Source organism: Apium graveolens, chromosome 4 (assembly GCF_009905375.1).
Source record: "Apium graveolens cultivar Ventura chromosome 4, ASM990537v1, whole genome shotgun sequence".
NCBI classification, from domain to species: domain Eukaryota; kingdom Viridiplantae; phylum Streptophyta; class Magnoliopsida; order Apiales; family Apiaceae; genus Apium; species Apium graveolens.
In genome coordinates, this window is record NC_133650.1 from 221471786 (window position 1) to 221491400 (window position 19615).

The following is a 19615-nucleotide window of genomic DNA, read 5'->3' on the forward strand; positions in this document are numbered from 1 at the left end:
TTTTATAATTTTTGGAGTTAAAATGAAGAAGTTACGATTTATTGAGAATTATGTGATTAATTATCGAAATAATTAATCAATTAATAAATAAATAACTAATAAATAATTAATAGATAATTATTTACTAATTTAAAATAATTAATCCCTAATTATTAAGATTAATCACAATTTATTATAATATTTATAACTTATCGATATTTATTCGATTAGATCGATTATTTACAAATAATCAATCAACTTAATTAACCGATACGCTATTTATCGAATAACTACAAATTATTCGAATTATAAATCACTTAACGATTAATTACTCGTATATTCACGAGCCACTCGCAACTCCCGCATCATTATCGATCTATTAGATTATTATTGAAACTCGTACGATTCGTTAATTAATTAATTACTGATATCTAATTATACGATACGAATAATTATTACAATATTATTCAAATAACTAACGCTCGAATAATAATTCAATTATCGAATCATTACTCGCACTATTAACTAATTATTAGATTATTAATCACATTACTTAATTATTTCTAATCTTTATTTACTAATTAATTACCTAATTATTAATTAATTACCCAATTATTAATTAATTAGATAATTAATAAATAATTAGATAAATAATTAAATATTTAATTAAATAAATAAATTCGAATTTATAATTAAATAAAATAATTCAGAAATTAATAATACTATTTTTCAGATTTTAAATCTAATTTTTAAATAAATTTTTAGAATTAATAAATCTAATTTCTGTTTTTATAAAATATAATTAAATAATAAGAATTCAGAAACAAAAAATCAGAAAATCAAATTGGGGATTTTTGGATCGAAACCGGGTCGAAACCGGGTTGGAAACCGGGTCGTCCCCGACCCAATCGGGTCACGAAGAACACCGGTCCCTTCCCCAGAATCCGGCGCCGGCGGACTGATTCCGGCGAAACGAAACGCTCGATTCCAACTCGCTTCTTCTGCGTTTCTGAGGCACAGCATCACAACGACGTCCCCCCTTCCTTCCTTCTTCGTCTTCGTCGAACACAGCGCCGGAACCGCGAAGAACACGGCGGCGGCGGCGAAACTCCGGCGATGCTAAAACGGACACCAAACATCACGAAACCGGTACCATTCGACTCGCACAACAACGATCTACTCATCTCCAACAACAATAACATCAAACAACACACAGAGAATCAAACCCGAATTCAAGAATTAAACCCGAAAACACGAAATTCAAATCAACTCAACAATCAACAAAAATAATCACATACACAGAAACTACGAATCACCAGCTTCAATTTGACTACTTATACGCTCGATTTGGTTGTCAGAATCACCTTCAAATTCGCGATTGATCCTCCTGCCCTGTTCTTCACAGAAACCCTAACCCTAATTCCTTTTTCTTTTTCTTTTTATTTTCTGATTTTTAATTGTAATTAACTGAAAAAAATTAATAGCAAATCAGGTTTTTATATTTATGAAAATAATACTCCTAAGTAAAATTAAGGGTCTAATTATACTCCTATTAAAAATATTTGGCCCCAATTTTTATAATTTTTGGGTATTAATATTGAATTTTTAAATATCCAATAAATACAAAATAAATGCTAAAAATTCCCAAAAATTGTGAAAAATACAAAAATACAAAGAAAAATGATATATAATAATTTCATGATCATATAAAAATAAAAATGTGATTTTTGTGGGGCTTTTGGTACCCGAAGGGGTCCGGAAAAGTCGTTTTTCGCGAAAAAGGTCAATTTGTAAAACGTCTAGGGGTTCAGAATAGCGATACGGTATAGGGCATTTTTGGCAAAATAGGGCCAATGATTTTGTTTGAAATACGGGCTTTTAAAACATAGTTTTGAGCTGTACAGGTTTTGATATAATATATATAACTGACGATAGAACGCTCAATAAATATCCAAAACTCGTTTGGATCAAAACAACCAACACATAACACATAGCAGTTAGGGTTCGATGACTTAACACATTTAATCACATAATAATACTCATAATAATTATTATTATAATATAATACAAGCGTAATTCCTCGGTCGTTACACCTGTCACGCTGGACTAGTGGTTAAAATAGGGTGTGCAACCACTTCGCCTCTTACGCTATCTTTCTGGCCGTTACGGGCCCTTGCACACACTCATCCAATTATCTGATCAACTTTATCCAGTTTTCAAACCACTTACCTATCTCTTTCAAAACAATTCTATCTCAGCAAACTTTCCAAAAAAATTTCATTTTATTCAAAACTTAGAGATAGTCATTTTCAGAAGTTACTTTTCCCCCAAAACACAAGTTAACAAAATAATTTGAACACGGGGATACGTAACTTAAAATGTTCTGTTCCAGTACGTAATTTAAATCAGCAATTATTCATATATTACTGAACCATAAAGATATGGTCAGGGGTACTTGCCTTGATATGCTTTAACAACTATTACTGGCTAGCTTTGCACTGACCGGGATGCTAGGGATTTTGACTGGAACCTACAGGAACCGAAATACCCTAAATTAGACGTCCGAATATGCTTGACATATCCTCGCTAACAGTCTACCCGTACGTTAACAAAACCCGACTCGTAATATACTCATTATTATAACAAACGTATTAATTAGGGTTCACGTTCTTGAAAATTGGTTCGGTGTTTGTTTTCAGAAAATACATATACTCGTCCTTTTACGAAATTAGGGTTATTGGTTTTGGAAAAATATTTCACCACCACGTACAAACAGGTTTGTATGAAATATTTATATATAATCGCTCGACGTCCCGATAATTACTGGATACGCTCCCGTAGAATTTGATTTCCCGGAAATCTGGCAGCACTTCCTTTATTTATCGGACTATCCCGTCGAACAATTCGGCGTCAAGCCAAATCAATTACCACAACCACAACAACAAACCAACATCCGCGAATTCCCAAATGCCAATTCAAATACAATTATTAATTATTATTTGCATTTTATACTTTTTAATTTGTATTTTATATTTTTAACTCGTAGGACTCAGATTATATCATCACCGTCCATCGTCGGCTCGCCGAAGCTCATCGTCGACGGCGATAAAATTCACGGGTTTTCGATTATATACGAACATCCTTCGTGAATTTCATCGATTATAATTATTTGAATAATTATAAAAATTTATTCAAATTCTTCCTAAAATAATCCGAATAACCATCATAAATTCATTCGGATTTTTCTAGAATTAATTTCGAATAAACATTACAAAAATCCATTCGAATTTTCAGCAATTTCTCTGAACCAACAATAGGTATTCGGTTTCTCAGAAAATAAAACAGAAAATGAAAGCCATCGGACCAATTCATCACAAAACTGCAGAAATATACAACCCAACAATCATAAATGCTTACATACACACACATATGTGTGTGTGTATATAATTGTAAAAATCGCGAATAACTGTGAAGCAACAGAAATAGGGCGGCGGGATCCACCGGAAAGAAACAGACGGTGACACAAACTCACACATACAAGACACACACACTCACACATGCTACACACACCGTACACACACAATACACACACACTGCAATCAATAATACGCGGTCAAACCCCCCTCCCTCCGTACACGCGCCACCATAACCCGCCGGAAAAGCAAGGCCAACGACGACGATACAGAAGGTACTGATAGGGGAATTACCAGAAAACAGGATAGGAACATGGAAACAACTTACCAAATCCGGGGGCAAACACATGAATTAGGAGAGAAAAGAAATTGACGGAGGAAGAAAAGAAAAGAAAAGAGGGGAGGAGAGATTTTATGAAGAGACAAGTCGAGAGAGAGAGATTGAGTGAGGATGAGGTTATAAATGAACTGATAAGGATTGTAATGTGTATCGGTTTTCTATTTTATTTTTTTATTTTTTTATCAGAGTCTGACATGCGATGCTTTAAGTATTGATGATACACTTCACAGATAAAACAAATTGAATTAGTCTTAAATAAACTTCAAAATTCCCAAAATATTTAAAACGAATAATATACAAAAAAATTATAAACTCCTAAAAATAATAAATAAAATTATGAAGCAATAAAAGTGATTTTAGAGATAATCCAACTATTATGAAAATAAATCTTAAATAAAATCACTTTTTAAATATAAAAACAAAACAACACAGCTCACAATTAATTACACAAATGATCCTCAAACACCAACGATGACATAGAATTAATAACAAAATAATATTCATCTGACAGAACCCATACACATATTTTATTTATTTAATTATTTAATAATTATACACTTAAATAATGCAGAAATGTACGAGTCGTTATAACAATTGTATGGTTATTATTCAATGCTAAGACGATTAACAAATTGAGATTGTTTGTAACTAAGATTATTAACTAACATGCAATTAAACTAAGAGGATAAAAAGTTAAATTCTTATATAACACAAACATGGGATTCTAGTTTCATTACTACTTCATTCAATAGCCTTTTTGTTCTTAACCTTAGCATGCAATGATGATGACACTAATCAGATAACACGAAACTGAAAAATGCCAACTTTCGTTGTACGTATACCATACTACCAGACATCCACAAAAGAGATAGAAGCTGAATAGACACCAATTATATTGAGACCCTATATGTCTATAGAATTTGACAACATAACGGTTTAATGCACAAGTTATCTATCTTGAATACATAGGGCAAGTAAGATGGTTAAAATTATCTACGAATCATGCATATCAAATACATGAACCTATGCTAGCATGACAAGTTCTAAATCCCTAAATTCACTTTCGCTTCATTAGAGATTAACACGCTCTCTGATAAGTTCGCGACACTCATAAGATGAATAAGCACAACCAATACTAGGATATCCTACAATCACCACACATTAAGGTATCGAAACAATTTAACTAAATAAATCCATAAGTAAATCCGCTAGAACCCCACAATAATGATTAGCCCATAGTCGGACTCATCATCAACGTGGGTTCCGATAAAAGCATGGTATAATGAACGTAGTCTTTATACTGAATAAATAATAAAACCATAAACGAAATAAGAGTATAAGTTCATAAGTAAGAAAACTAGCATCCAAAGTTATAACTTAAAACAAAGAATCATAAATATAAACTAGATCCTCTTTGCCTTGGTTGAATTATGGTAAACGGTCTTCTTACGCCTTTTCCGTAAGCTCTGGTATGTCCTATTATGAAACACGATCATAAATTATGTTTATATATGCTGTAGAATCCACCAGGGCTTCAAACTCTCAAAATCCAAGTAGAAACAGAATTATGCTATCACGACCTGGCGCGCGTGGGCGCGCTGCAAATATGCATCATGGCACGGCCGCGCGCTACTACAACGCGGGCACGCTGACTGTCTGGAGCAGATCATAATTTCTGCTTTTCTTGCTGGTTTGAGTAGGACTTTTCACGAACAATCTTCTTGACACCATCCTAACACCAAATTAGCATCAAAATAATGTCAAGTCACCTGGATCTCTGAAATGCAAAAACACTACAAAAACATATTAAATACATAATAACTTGAGTACAAAACATCAAATCAATCCTTTATAGAGCATTATAAGTGGACATAAATGCCACTTAACACACCCCCAAATTTGAATCGATGCTTCTCCTCAAGCATAAACAGAATCAAATAACAAGAATAAAAATGCATGAATGCAAACTATATGAATGCAATGATCCTCATAGAATAACTTAACCAACCAACAAGCGATATCTCAATAAATGCAGTTATTCACACAAGTTCAATTAAGTCCCACAAATCAATTCACAAACTAGAAGCGTGCGTGTGTGCAATTGTTTAACAGTTATACTAACGCAACTAGATCAATAATCATGACTCGCTACTCATCAAGGCAATCACAAGGTTATAAATAGAATAAAAAACTAAACTCAAAATGACTTATAACACTTTAATTCTTATATTAGAGTTATTATACGGATTCATGCTTTTATTCTGAACACATAAACAATACAAATATACTTATTTGACCGTACAATGAGTGAGGTCCATAAAAGACTTATTCAATAATACCCATGTAGCGAGCGTTAGATTAGTGGATCCCAGACTATAAAAGCATTAGGTCACTAGGCACAAAGTCCCCTAAGAACTTAATAACTCGAGTATTAAAGAGTCCACTCATGATTAATTATGCATAAACACATATTATTTTCTCTTTTCCATTTTTCTTTCTTATTTTCTTTTTATTTCTTTTTCTTTTTTTTCACAAATTTCTGAACGAGTGCGTTTCGCTCCATCTCGTTCAACCCTAGACTACACATATAAAATGAGCCGACTACTAGCCATTTGACACCTAGTCATAACAACTAGCAATGAAATCCAATTTTTTTACTCCAATTTTTAAATATTCATGCTATTTTATCATTAAGAGAATATCCTAAATTCTAAATATAAATAAGTGATTAAACCTCAACAAATAAATATACCATAATCATGATCTAGTACGCAAGCAACCTATAAGACCTAGTGAAATTACAATTGCTTCTAGCTTGCAAATTAACTCGATAAAACTTATCATTCCTACGTATGACATCACCACACTTGCATCAATATCACAAATCAATCGGCAAAATCATCTAAGGGATCATGTTATAATACAAATGCATGAACTATATGCAATATACTATAACAAAAATAAAAAAACTACTACATGGCACATAATGCAACTATATGAACTAAACTATCATGAATATGCAAACTATATGCGACTCACACATAACATAAAATCCTTAACTACTACCCCCAAACTTAAAATATTAACTATCCTCAGTGAAGGTAATAGTAAGAAATCAGGCATACCTACTCAGAATCAGGGTCATCACCCTCAACGGGTGGTGTGTCAGGCATGTCTGGAGGCGGGTACACAGAGTCCTCACCGAATACTGGCCACTGGTTGTCAACTCTTGTGGCTCTGAATGCAGTCCCCAATGCCTGGGTGAGATCATGTGCAAAATGACTATGAATATCATGCATCGCATCCATCCTCCTAGCTAAATGCCTATATTGCGTCGTATTCAAACCAGCACTGCCCAGTGCTTCCTGCCGTTGCTGCGATCCCGAAGGACTGGCCTCCTCACCCAACTCAGCTCTCCAAGCTGCTCTACTCGCCTGCGTCGTGCCACCAGCATATGTCTGAGGAGCTGGCCTTCCACCTGGAAGAAGGTCATAAGAATATCCAAGCCCCTTAGGATCGGGTTTCCCATCATACCACTCCTGCATACTCAACAGCGTCGAACTATCAATGGGGGCACTCGGGAGCTGCAGCTGCTCGTGTGCGGGCCAATGAACGCCAACCACCACATACAACTTCATCATAATGGATGCATAAGGTATAGACACCATATTACTCCCTCGTAAGAACCTCAGAATACCTGATGAATCACCATCCCAAGATCCACATAGTCTCCCTAAAGAATCCCCCACAACAAACATGCACGCTCCATAGTAACATCATGCACGTGATAAGATGGCATGATGTTGGCACAAAAAAGGAATTTCATGCACGTGCAAACCTGTTCATGCACCCGGAAGGGAAAGTGGCATACTCGTTCGTGCCCTTCTTGAACTTCCAATGAGTCTCAGGCACACACAGCGTCGCAATGATCAAATCCAAATAAAAATCATCCCCCGTCTTCTCGTTCTAGTTCTCCTACTCCGGCCTCCTCTCAGGCTGCTCAATCACCCTACGAATAGCCTCAACACTATACTCCACAGTCAACCCCCTCACCACAGTGAAACCGTTCTTCTCCTCCTTAGCATTCGTGTAGAACTCGCAAACCACACTCATGGGCACCGCAGCTGGCACCTCACACCACCCACACTCGAAGAATCAGTGGTGTTGCTGCTAACTTGGGTTTGTTGTCTTTTGGGTGCCATTGAGATTAAATAAGGTTGAGAGAATAAGAGATATGTGTATAAGAGAGATTTGTGTTTGAGAATTTGAAAAGTAATAGAGAAATTTGTGTATAAGTGTGTGTATATATAAGATTTTGGAGAGAATTAGTTATGGAAAAGGAGTGGGAATTGATTATGGGAATAATGGATATAATGGGGTGATGGAAATTGATTTGGAAAGGGAAATATGGGATATGGAGGAGGGAAATTCGGGCAGAAACTGGTTTTGTAATGAAGTCCCCGATTTTCTATAATTTCTGCTGATTTTTTTCGACTACAGGGGGCCAGCGCGACCACCCCGCCTAGCAGCGCGGGCGCGGCATGCTTCTGGAATTTCAGCGCGGCCGCCCCGCATGCCAGCGCGGGCGCGCGCAGTAACTGACAAATCAGCGGCGCGCCATGCTTCTATAGTTGAACTTGACTTTTTTGTTTTTCTGATTTTTTTTTATATTTTTCTCCTTGTTTTCTTCTTCCTCTATCTACTAATGTACAACAAACTTGGGTTGCCTCCCAAGAAGTGTTTGGTTTATGTCGTTAGCTTGACGTAGAAACTCGAGATCAAGTAGATAATAAAACGGCACTAACCCCCTCACGGTTTGCCGTAACCCAATAGTAATGCTTCAACCTTTGTCCATTAACCTTGAACGCTTGGCCTGGATCATTCTCAAAAATCTCCACCGCTCCATGTGAAAACACAGTTTTGATAATAAACGACCCTGACCACCTCGACTTCAACTTCCCAGGAAAAAGACAGAGTCGAGAGTTGAATAACAAAACTTGTTGCCCCGACACAAATGATTTGAACACTAGACCCCTATCGTGCCACCTATTGACTTTCTCTTTGTACATTTTATTATTCTCATACGCTTGAAGCCTAAATTCATCGAGTTCATTCAATTGAAGCATTATCTTCTTACCAGTTGCATCCAAATCAAGGTTTAACTTCTTCAAATCCTAATATACTTTATGCTCGAGCTCTACAGGAAAATGATACCCCTTACCATAAACCAACTGAAATGGCGACATGCCAAGCGGAGTTTTGTATACTATTCTATATGCCCAAACAGCTTCATCCAGCTTCAAAGACCAATCCTTCCTTGATGGACATACAACTTTCTCTAAAATGCGATTGATCTCCCTTTTAGATACCTCAGCTTGACCATTATTCTAAGGATGGTAGGCTGTAGCAATGTGATGATTCACATTATATCTTTGCATCATGGCAGTGAACTTGCAATTACAGGATATGTGATCCCTCGTCACTGATTATGACTCTTGGAGTCCCAAACCTTATGAATATCTGCTTGTGAAGAAAATTAAGCACTACCTTCGCATCATTTGTCAGCAAAGCCTTGACTTCAACCCATTTCAAGACGTAATCAACTGCCAACAAGATATACAGATTGTTGCACGATGAGACAAATGGCCCCAGGAAGTCAATTCCCCAAACATCGAAGACTTCAACCTCGAGAAGCACATTAAGAGGCATCTCATCCATCTTAGCCATATTACCCACATGCTGGCATCGATCACACTTCAAAACAAATTGATGAGCATCTTTAAATAACGTAGGCCAGAAAAATCCTGCCTGAAGAATACGAGCTGTCGTTTTCTCTCCACCATAGTGGCCTCCATAAGCAGTCGAATCTTGCAAGACCCCCCCCCCCCCCGTTTCGCTGTACGAAATACATCTCCTGATGATTTGGTCAGCTCCTTTCCTAAACAAATATGGCTCGTCCCACATGTACCACTTCACTTCATGCAGAAACTTCTTCCTCTGAGCATCAGATAAATCTGGAGGCATATTATTACTCACAAGGTAGTTCACAATGTCTGCGAACCATGATTCTTCTTGTTGTACCCCAAACAACTGCTCATCAGGAAAAGACTCATTTATCAATGTCTTATCCTGTAAAGTAGCATTTGGATCCTCTAAACGAGAGAGATGATCAGCGACTTGATTCTTAGTACCCTTTCTGTCTTTGATCTCAAGCTCAAATTCCAGAAGTAAAAGAACTCATCGAATAAGTCTAGGCTTCGATTCCTTCTTCGAGACGAGATATCGAATAACAGCATAATCAGTGAAAACTGCCACCTTCGTCCCAAGCAAATAAGACCAAACTTCTCAAAACCATAGATAATAGCCAATAGCTCTTTCTCATTAGTAGTATAATTCAGTTGAGCACCATTGATGGTATTACTAGCATAATAGACCACATGAAATATGTTTTTTTCTGCCCAAGAACTGCTCCAACTGCATAATCACTTGCATCACACATCATCTCAAAAGGTTCATCCAAATTAGGTGCAGTTATGAAAGGTGCCGTGATTAAACTCTCCTTCAAGAACTCAAAAGAAACTAGGAAATCATCATCAAACTTGAACGTGACATCTTTCTCTAGAAGATTGCACAAAGGTTTAGAGATTTTAGAGAAGTCATTGATGAACCGCCTGTAAAAACCCGCATGACCAAGAAAGCTGTGAACTCCCTTAACAGAAATTGGTGGAGGAAGATTTTTGATAACCCCTGTTGAGTGGAATTTATGACACTTATTTATGCTCTAATAAGCTTTGAAATGATGCATTTGTACTCAAGTTGTTAAGTGTTTTAATGTATTTTCTAGTGTTTTTGCATTCCAGGGATTATTCAGGTAATCAGGTGAATTAGCATTGTTTTGGTGCTAATTTGGTGTCCAGGTGGTGTTGGAATAAAATCTCGTGGAAATACGGCTCGAAGCTGCAAGATTTAAGAAGAAATCTGAGTTTTTCCCAGAAGGACGGCGCGCCCGCGCTGTGATAGCGCGCGCCCGCGCCGATGCCGAATTCAAGAATCCTGTTTCTAATACAATTCTAAAAGGGAAGGCTTTCATATTATTGAGGGCTGCTATATATATTCATATTAGGTCGTTTTAATAAAAAAAGACCATAACACAAGGAGAAGACGACAAGAGACCCTTAGCACAATTCAACAAAGGCAAAGACGATCTCGTTTATTCTTGTAAATCTTAGTTTTGAGTTGTAATTTGGATGCTTGTTTCTTGTTTTGCTGAACCTATACTCTTGTTTGTACTTGGTTTAATTATTCATATATAGACTACATTTTATATATCGTGATTTCATCGGAACCCACATTGATGATGAGTCCAATTATGGGCTAATTGTTTTCATGGGTTTCTAGCGGATTTATTTATGGATTTCTTTAGTTAAATTATTTTGATACCTTAGTATGTGGTGATTGTATGATATCCTAGTATTGGTTGTGCCTATTCATCTTATGAGCGTCGCGAACTTATAAGATAGTGTGTTAATTCTTAATGAAGCAAAAGTGAATTTAAGGATTAAGAACTTTCCATGCTAGCATAGGTTCAAGTATTTATCATGCATGATTCGTAGGTAATTTTAACCATCTTACTTGCCCTATGTAATCAAGATAGATAACTTGTGCTTAAACCGTTATGTTGTCAAATTCTATAGACATATAGGATCTCAATATAATTGGTACATATTCAGCTTCTATCTCTTTTGTGAATGTCTGATAGAATGGGACTCGTGCAACGAAAGTTGGCGTTTATCGATTTTGTGTTATCTGATTAGTATCATCACCATTGCATGCTAAGGTTAAGAATAATAAGGCTATTGAATGAAGTATTTAATGAAGTTAGAATCCCATGTTTGTCATATATATTAATTCAGTTAATCTTATTCTCGTAGTTATAATTATTAGTTAATTCTTAGTTATAAACAATCTCAATTTGTTATTCATCTTAGGATCGGATGATAACCATACATTGTTGCTTAGGTGCGTAAATTAAATAGTTAACCAATACAGTCTCTGTGGGAATGAACTAGAAAAGATTCTATACTACTTGCGAACTTGTATACTTGCGTGTATTATTATCGCGTGTTTAGCGACTAACAAGTTTTTGGCGCCGTTGCCGGGGACTGCAATGTTAATTTATAGTTTATGTGTTGTCCATCAGTGGTCATTAAAGTTCATTGACTCGGACATTGTTATTTATTTATTCCTTGTCTGGTTTCAGGTACTCTAGCGAGGGTATATACATACACATTCGCGTACTCGTAAGAGAATACTGGATAAAGCCGAGGAAGAACTTGTGGTAGTTCGTAGGGAAGTTTTTGAGGATAAAGAGAAGTTAGAGGAAGAAGAGATAGTTGAAGAGCCAATTATAGTAGCTATGGGTGATCAAGCAGAAAATTCGAAGGCTTTGATGGACTATTCTAAGCCTAAGATTAATGATATTCAGTCTAGCATCATCAGACCAGCCATCAGGGCTAACACTTTTGAGATCAAGTCAAGCACGATCCAGATGATACAGAACTTAGTTCAGTTTGGGGGTTCTCCAACTGAAGACCCTAACATGCACATCAGGGATTTCATCGAGATCTGTGACACTTTCAAATTCAATGATGTGACTGAAGATGCTATCAAAGCTACGTCTCTTCCCATTCTCTCTGAGGGATAAAGTTAAGTGTTTGTTGCATTCTCTACCAGCAGGGTCTATCACCACTTGGGAAGATCTTCCTCAAAAGTTTCTCACTAAATTCTTCCCCATGGCGAAGACTGCTACAATCAGGAATGCTCTTACCCAGTTTGCGCAGCAAACTGGAGAATCTCTGTTTGAGGCTTGGGATCGATATAAGGAGATGCTAAGGAAGTGCCCACACCATGGCATGGCTGATTGGATGATTATTAATTGTTTCTATAATGGAATGTGTCCTACTTCTAGACCCATGCTTGATGCAGCATCAGGAGGAGCCTTATGGGCTAAGAGCTACGATGAAGCTTATGAACTTATTGAACTGATGGCTGCTAATGAGTACCAAAATCCTTCCCAGAGACTGACTCAAGGGAAAGTAGCAGGAATTCTGGAGTTGGATGCAGCAACTGCTATCGTTGCCCAACTTAAGGCTTTGACAATGAAGGTGGACACTTTGGTAAATTATGGAGTTAATCAAATCACCAGTGTCTGTGGGCTTTGTGCTGGTGCCCATGAGACTGATCAGTGCATAATTTCTAGTGAATCAGCTCAGTTCGTAAGCAACTTCCAGCGATCGCAGCAACCTGTGCCAACCACCTATCATCCTAATAACCGTAATCATCCTAATTTCAGCTGGAGCAAAGCTCAGAATGCGGTTCAACAGCCTTTTCAGCAGTATCCAGCTAAGCAGTATAACCCCCCTGGTTTTCAACAACCGCAGTATGCACCAAGAAAAAAACTCCAGTTATAACAAGCTAATGAAAAATCTGAATTAGAGGAGTTGAAGCTTATGTACAAGAGTCAAGTTGTTTCTATTAAGACCTTGGAAAATCAAATTGGGCAAATTGCCAATGCCTTGCTAAATCGTCAACCTGGTACATTGCCTATGACACTGAAGTTCCAGGAAAGAGGGAAGCTAAGGGGCAGGTAAAGGCAATCACTTTGAGGTCTGGGAAGGTTGCGAGTCCCGAACAAACTCAAGAGTTAACTAAAGAAGCTGGGGCTGAGAAAGAAGCAAAGCAAGTGGAACCAAGGAAGACTACTGTTGAGCAAACTCCGCCTGAGGGTAATACAGGGGAGAAACAAATATATCCTTCACCGCCTTTTCTAAGCGGTTGCAGAAGAAAAAGCTGGATAACCAATTTGAGAAGTTTCTGGAGGTGTTCAAGAAACTTTATATCAACATACCTTTCGCTGAGGCTCTCGAGCAGATGCCTAGTTATGTAAAGTTTATAAAAGGTATTCTCTCTCGAAAGGTGAAGCTAGATGATTTAGAGACTGTCGCTCTCACGGAGGAATGCAGTGTTGTGCTGCAGCAGAAGTTACCTCCGAAGCTTAAAGATCCAGGAAGCTTCACTATTCCATGTACTATTGGAAATGTGTCTTTTGAAAGATGCTTATGTGATTTGGGAGCTAGCATCAATCTGATGCCCTTGTCAATCTTCAAGCAGTTGGACTTGCCTGATCCCAAACCAATTTATATAACCTTGCAGTTGGCCGACCGTTCTATTACATATCCGCGAGGTATTGTGGAGGATGTCTTGGTCAAGGTTGATAAACTCATCTTTCCTGCTGATTTTGTAATTCTTGATTTTGAGGAGGATAAGAAGATTTCCATAATCTTGGGAAGACCTTTCTTGGCAATTGGCCGAACCTTGATCGATGTGCAGAAGGGTGAGCTTACAATACGAGTACTGCATCAGGATATCACCTTTAATGTGTTCAATGCCATGAAATTTCCTACTGATAATGAGGAGTGCTTAAGAGTGGAGTTGGTCTATTCGGTGGTCACATCGAAACTTGACCGATTAAGGTCTGATGCCTTATAAAAAGCCTTATTGAGGAATTCAGATAGTGAAGATAACAAAGGTGAAGAGTAATTACACTATTTGAATGCTTCTCCATGGAAGAGGAAGATTGATATGCCTTTTGAATCTCTTGGAATGGAGGAATTGAACAAAGCTCCTAAACGCCTCAAGCCTTCTATTGAGGAAGCCCCCTCTCTTGAGCTTAAGCCTTTACCTGAGCATTTGAGGTATGTATTTTTAGGTGATGCATCTACTCTGCCTGTTATTATTACATCTGATCTTTCAGGTAGTGATGAGGAAAAGCTTTTGAGGATTCTGATAGAGTTCAAATCGGAAATTGGATGGACTATAGCAGATATCAAGGGGATCAGCCCTTCTTATTGTATGCATAAAATTCTGCCAGAGGAAGGTAGCAAGCCTATAGTTGAGCAGTAAAGGAGACTTAATCCTATCATGAAGGAAGTAGTGAAGAAGGAAATTCTGAAGTGGCTAGATGCAGGGATCATCTATCCTATCTCTGACAGTTCATGGGTAAGCCCGGTTCAATGTGTACCAAAGAAAGGTGGAATTACTGTGGTAGCAAATGAGAAGAATGAGCTTATTCCGACAAGGACAGTCACGGGGTGGAGAGTCTGCATGGAATATCGGAAGCTGAACAAAGCCACTAGGAAGGACCACTTCCTTTTTCCCTTCATTGATCAGATGCTTAACAAGTTGGCCGGTCATGAGTATTACTATCTTCCGGATGGCTATTCGGGTTACAATCAGATTTGTATCACTCCAGAAGATCAGGAGAAGACTATATTTACTTATCCATTTGGTATTTCGCCTTCAAATGAGTTTCTTTTGGTCTGTGTGGTGCACCAGCCACATTTCAGAGATGTATGATGGCCATCTTTTCTGACATGATTGGCCAGAATGTGGAGGTGTTCATGGATGACTTCTCAGTCTTTGGTGATTCTTTTGATGAATGCTTCCAGAATCTGGGACACGTTATCAAGAGGTGTGTTGAGACTAATCTGGTTCTCAATTGGGAGAAATGTCATTTTATGGTTCGTCAGGGTATTATCCTCGGGTACAAGGTTTCTAATAAAGGCCTAGAGGTGGACAAGGCCGAGGTGGGGGTCATTGAGAATCTTCCTCCACCAATTTCTATTAAGGGAATTCACAGTTATCTTGGTCATGCGGGTTTCTACTGGCATTTGATCAAAGAATTCTCGAAAATTTCAAAGCCTTTGTGCAGTCTGTTAGAGAAAGAAATTCCTTTTAAATTTGATGACGAGTACCGTGCAACTTTCGAGACATTGAAGAAGAGTTTAATCACGGCACCTGTCATAATGACACCTGATTGGAATGAGCCTTTTGAGATGATGTGTAATGTAAGTGACTACGCAGTTGGAGCAGTTATTGGGCAGAGAAAGAACAACATATTTCATGTGGTCTACTACACTAGTAAGACTCTAAATGGTGCTCAACTGAATTACACTACTACGGATAAAGAACTTTTGGCTATTGTCTATGGTTTTGAGAAATTTCGATCTTATCTACTTGGGACTGAGGTGACAGTTTTCACTGATCATGCCGCCATTCGATATCTCATCTCAAAGAAGGACTCTAAGCCTAGATTGATTCGATGGGTTCTTTTGCTCCAAGAATTTGAACTAGAGATCAAGGATAGAAAAGGAACTGAAAATCAAGTTGCTGATCATCTCTCGCGTTTAGAGAATCCTAATGCTACTTCATTGGATAAGACATTGATAAATGACTCTTTTCCCAATGAGCAGCTATTTGGAATGCAAGAAGAAGAGTCGTGGTTTGCAGATATTGTGAACTACCTTGTGAGTAATATCATGCCTCTCGACTTGTCTTATGCTCAAAGGAAGAAGTTTCTTCATGAAGTGAAGTGGTATATGTGGGATGAGCCTTTCTTTTTCACCAAGGAGCTGACCAAATCATCAGGAGATGTATTCCTTACAGCGAAACGGGGGGAATCTTGCGAGATTTCCACTCAACAGCTTATGGAGGACATTATGGTGGAGAAAAGACAACAGCTCGTGTTCTTCAAGCAGGTTTCTTTTGGCCAACATTGTTTAAAGATGCTCATCAGTTCGTTTTGAAATGTGATCGATGTCAACGTGTGGGTAATATGTTTAAGAGGGATGAGATGCCTCTTAATGTGCTTCTCGAGGTTGAGGTCTTCGATGTCTGGGGAATTGACTTCATGGGGCCATTTGTCTCATCTTGTAACAATAAGTATATTTTATTGGCGGTTGATTATTTGTCAAAATGGATTGAAGTTAAGGCATTTCCAACAAACGATGCAAAAGTGGTGCTTAATTTTCTTTACAAACAAATATTCACAAGGTTTGGAACTCCAAGAGTCATAATCAGTGATGAGGGGTCGCATTTTTGCAATCGCAAGTTCACTGCCATGATGAAAAGTTATAATGTGAATCATCGCATTGCTACGGATTATCATCCTCAGAAAAATGGTCAAGCTAAGGTAACTAACAGAGAGATCAAGCGCATTTTGAAGAAAGTGGTATGTCCATCAAGGAAGGATTGGTCTTTGAAGGATTGGTCTTTGAAGCTTGATGAAGCTGTTTGGGCGTATAGAACAACATATAAGACTCCATGGGGAATGTCGCCGTTTGAGTTGGTGTATGGTAAGGGGTGTTATTTGCCTGTGGAGCTTGAGCATAAAGCATATTGGGCTTTGAAGAAATTGAATCTGGACTTAGATGCAGCTGGAAAGAAGAGGATGCTTCAGTTGAATGAACTTGACGAGTTTCGACTTCAAGCTTATGAGAACAATAAGATGTATAAGGAGAAAGTCAAGAGGTGACACGATCGGGGTCTAGTGCTCAAGAAATTTGTGCCAGGGCAACAAGTTCTTTTATTCAACTCTCGTCTACGTCTTTTTCCTGGAAAGTTGAAGTCAAGATGGTCAGGGCCCTTCATAATCAAAATTGTGTTTCCACATGGAGCGGCGGAAATTTTTGAGAATGATCCGGGCCAAGTATTCAAGGTAAATGGTCAACAGTTGAAACATTATTATGGTGACACGGCAACCCGCGAGGTGGTTAGTGCCATTTTATTGTCCACTTGATCTCAAGATTCTACGTCAAGCTAGCGACGTAAAGGAAGTGCTTCTTGGGAGGCAACCCAAGTTCATTGTACATTAGTAAGTAGAGGAAGCAAGAAGAAAAGAGAAAATCACAAAAAAAAATCAAAATATGGAAAAAATTCAGATCTGACTACAGAAGCCTGGCGCGCCCGCGCTGTCCCGGCGCGCCCACGCCATTTACATAGAAACACGGTGCACCCGCGCTACTACAGCGCGCGGCCGCGTCGGTTTGGAAGAAGTAGCCCGCGCCGTCCCAGCGCGCGCCCGCGCCGTGTCCCAACTCTAAAAAAAGATAAAAGGCAGTTTAAGGGGGGAAACCGGGAATTTTGTCCCAAAATCAATTCCCAACCGGATTTTACTCCCCCACATCCCATAATTCCCTCTCCAAATCAAACCCATTACTCCCATTATTTCCATAATCAAATCCCACTTCTATTCCATATCTAATTCTCTTTTCACCGCCTATATATACATACACCCCATACACAAACTTCTTCACCAATTCACAAACTCTCAAACACAAATTCTCTCTCAAACACAACTCTTATTCTCTCCAATCAATTTATATGGCACCCAAGAGACAAAAAACTCAAGTTGGAAGTAGCAACGCTGATTCTTCAACTACGAGTGGTATGAGGCCCAGGTTTTCTACTCCTGAAGCTGAGGAGGAGTACACGAGGCTTCTTTCGAAGCCAATCGTCAAGGAGCGAGGTATTTCTTCCATCAGAGAAGGATGGTCAGCTGTTAGAGATGGGTTGGGTTTCTTTTTGTGAGGAACCCGCTGCTGTGCCTATGAGTGTTGTGCGAGAGTTTTATGCTAATGCAAGGGCGGAGAAGAATGGTTTCACGGTGGTTAGGGGGATGAAGGTGGAGTATAGTGTTGGAGCGATAATGAGGGTAATTAATCAGCCCGCGAAAAAACCGGTCAAGCTATTTGGAATGATAAGACTCCGGAGGATTTTGACTTGGATTTGATTGTTGCTACTCTATGTGTGCCTAAGACTCAGTGGAAATTTAAAAGGGGCACAACTGATTATGCCACATTCCTTGCTTCTTGTATGAACAGATTTGCCCGTGCTTGGAATGTCTTTATTTGTGCTAATATTCTGCCAACGTCTCATATGCATGAGGTTAATGTAGAGCGAGCATGTTTATTATGGGGTATTCTGAAGGGGGATTATGTGGACATTAGTAGGATTATTCACCATGGTATTCTGCGATTTTTGAGAGGGAGCACTACATGTTCTATACCTTACGCGTCCATAGTGACGAGGCTGTGTGTGGCAGCTCGTGCTCGTTGGGCCAAATATGAACAACTTCAGCTCCCTAGTGTTGCCAATGATAGTTCGATTATATTGCACATAGTGGAGTGGTATGGGGGTGAAAGGCATATGGCATAGCCTATTTGTATATTCGAGGATATAACTCAACTCAAATAAGAATGTAATAAGTAAATAGTGGATCTATCGTCAGAGAGATCTCACAAAGTAACATCTGTCAAAGGGTTAAGAAACATTCTTCATCTACAGACTTGAAGACTTAGTTCACTGGAAGAAGCTCAAGAAATTGATCAAGCCTCAGTGATATAAATCAAGATTGTGGATTTAATCAAGTGACAGAGATCTCGTTAGGGTATCAATTAATTACAAGGATTTAATCTGAAGAAAATCAAGAGTATCAAGGTCAAGGCTTGAAGAAACGTCACGGAAGTTAGTCACTCATGAACCAGACAGTACATCGAGTGTCAACATTGAAGTGGTGGAATTGATTCATAATTGACAGTAATTTTCAGAAGATTTTCAGAAGAATGGTTGCTGCTCAAGATTAGTATTAATTCTCTATTAATTAATTAAGTCAAATAATTTAATTAAGAAAATAAATTATATCTGCAAAGATTAATTTATTGATTAATTGAATTAATTGATTAATTGAATTAATTGATTAATTAATTCAGAATTAATATTAAGGATTTTCAGAATTATTATTAGATTAAAATCTATTAATAATTCAGTAAGACAATGTGATTTGAACTACTATGACAATCGGTATGATAATTGATAGTCATACCGAAAGTCTTGCTAGTTCATTCTGATTGTCTTGCTAGCTATTGGGATTGTCTTGCTAGTTCAAGAGGATAGTCTCACCGAAAGTCCTACCAGTTCAAATGGATTGTCATACCAATTCATTTGATTGTCTTGCCGAAAGTCTTGCTGAGTAAACTGGATTGTT

The 19615-nt window shown here is 38.1% G+C and overlaps 1 non-coding gene across 1 annotated transcript; it reads right to left on the reverse strand.

Moving 5' to 3' along the window:
* Positions 1-12539: 12539 nt before the first annotated feature.
* Positions 12540-12646, reverse strand: LOC141722834 (small nucleolar RNA R71). Its single transcript, XR_012575833.1, has one exon. It is a non-coding gene; the product is annotated as a small nucleolar RNA R71 (small nucleolar RNA).
* Positions 12647-19615: the final 6969 nt, after the last annotated feature.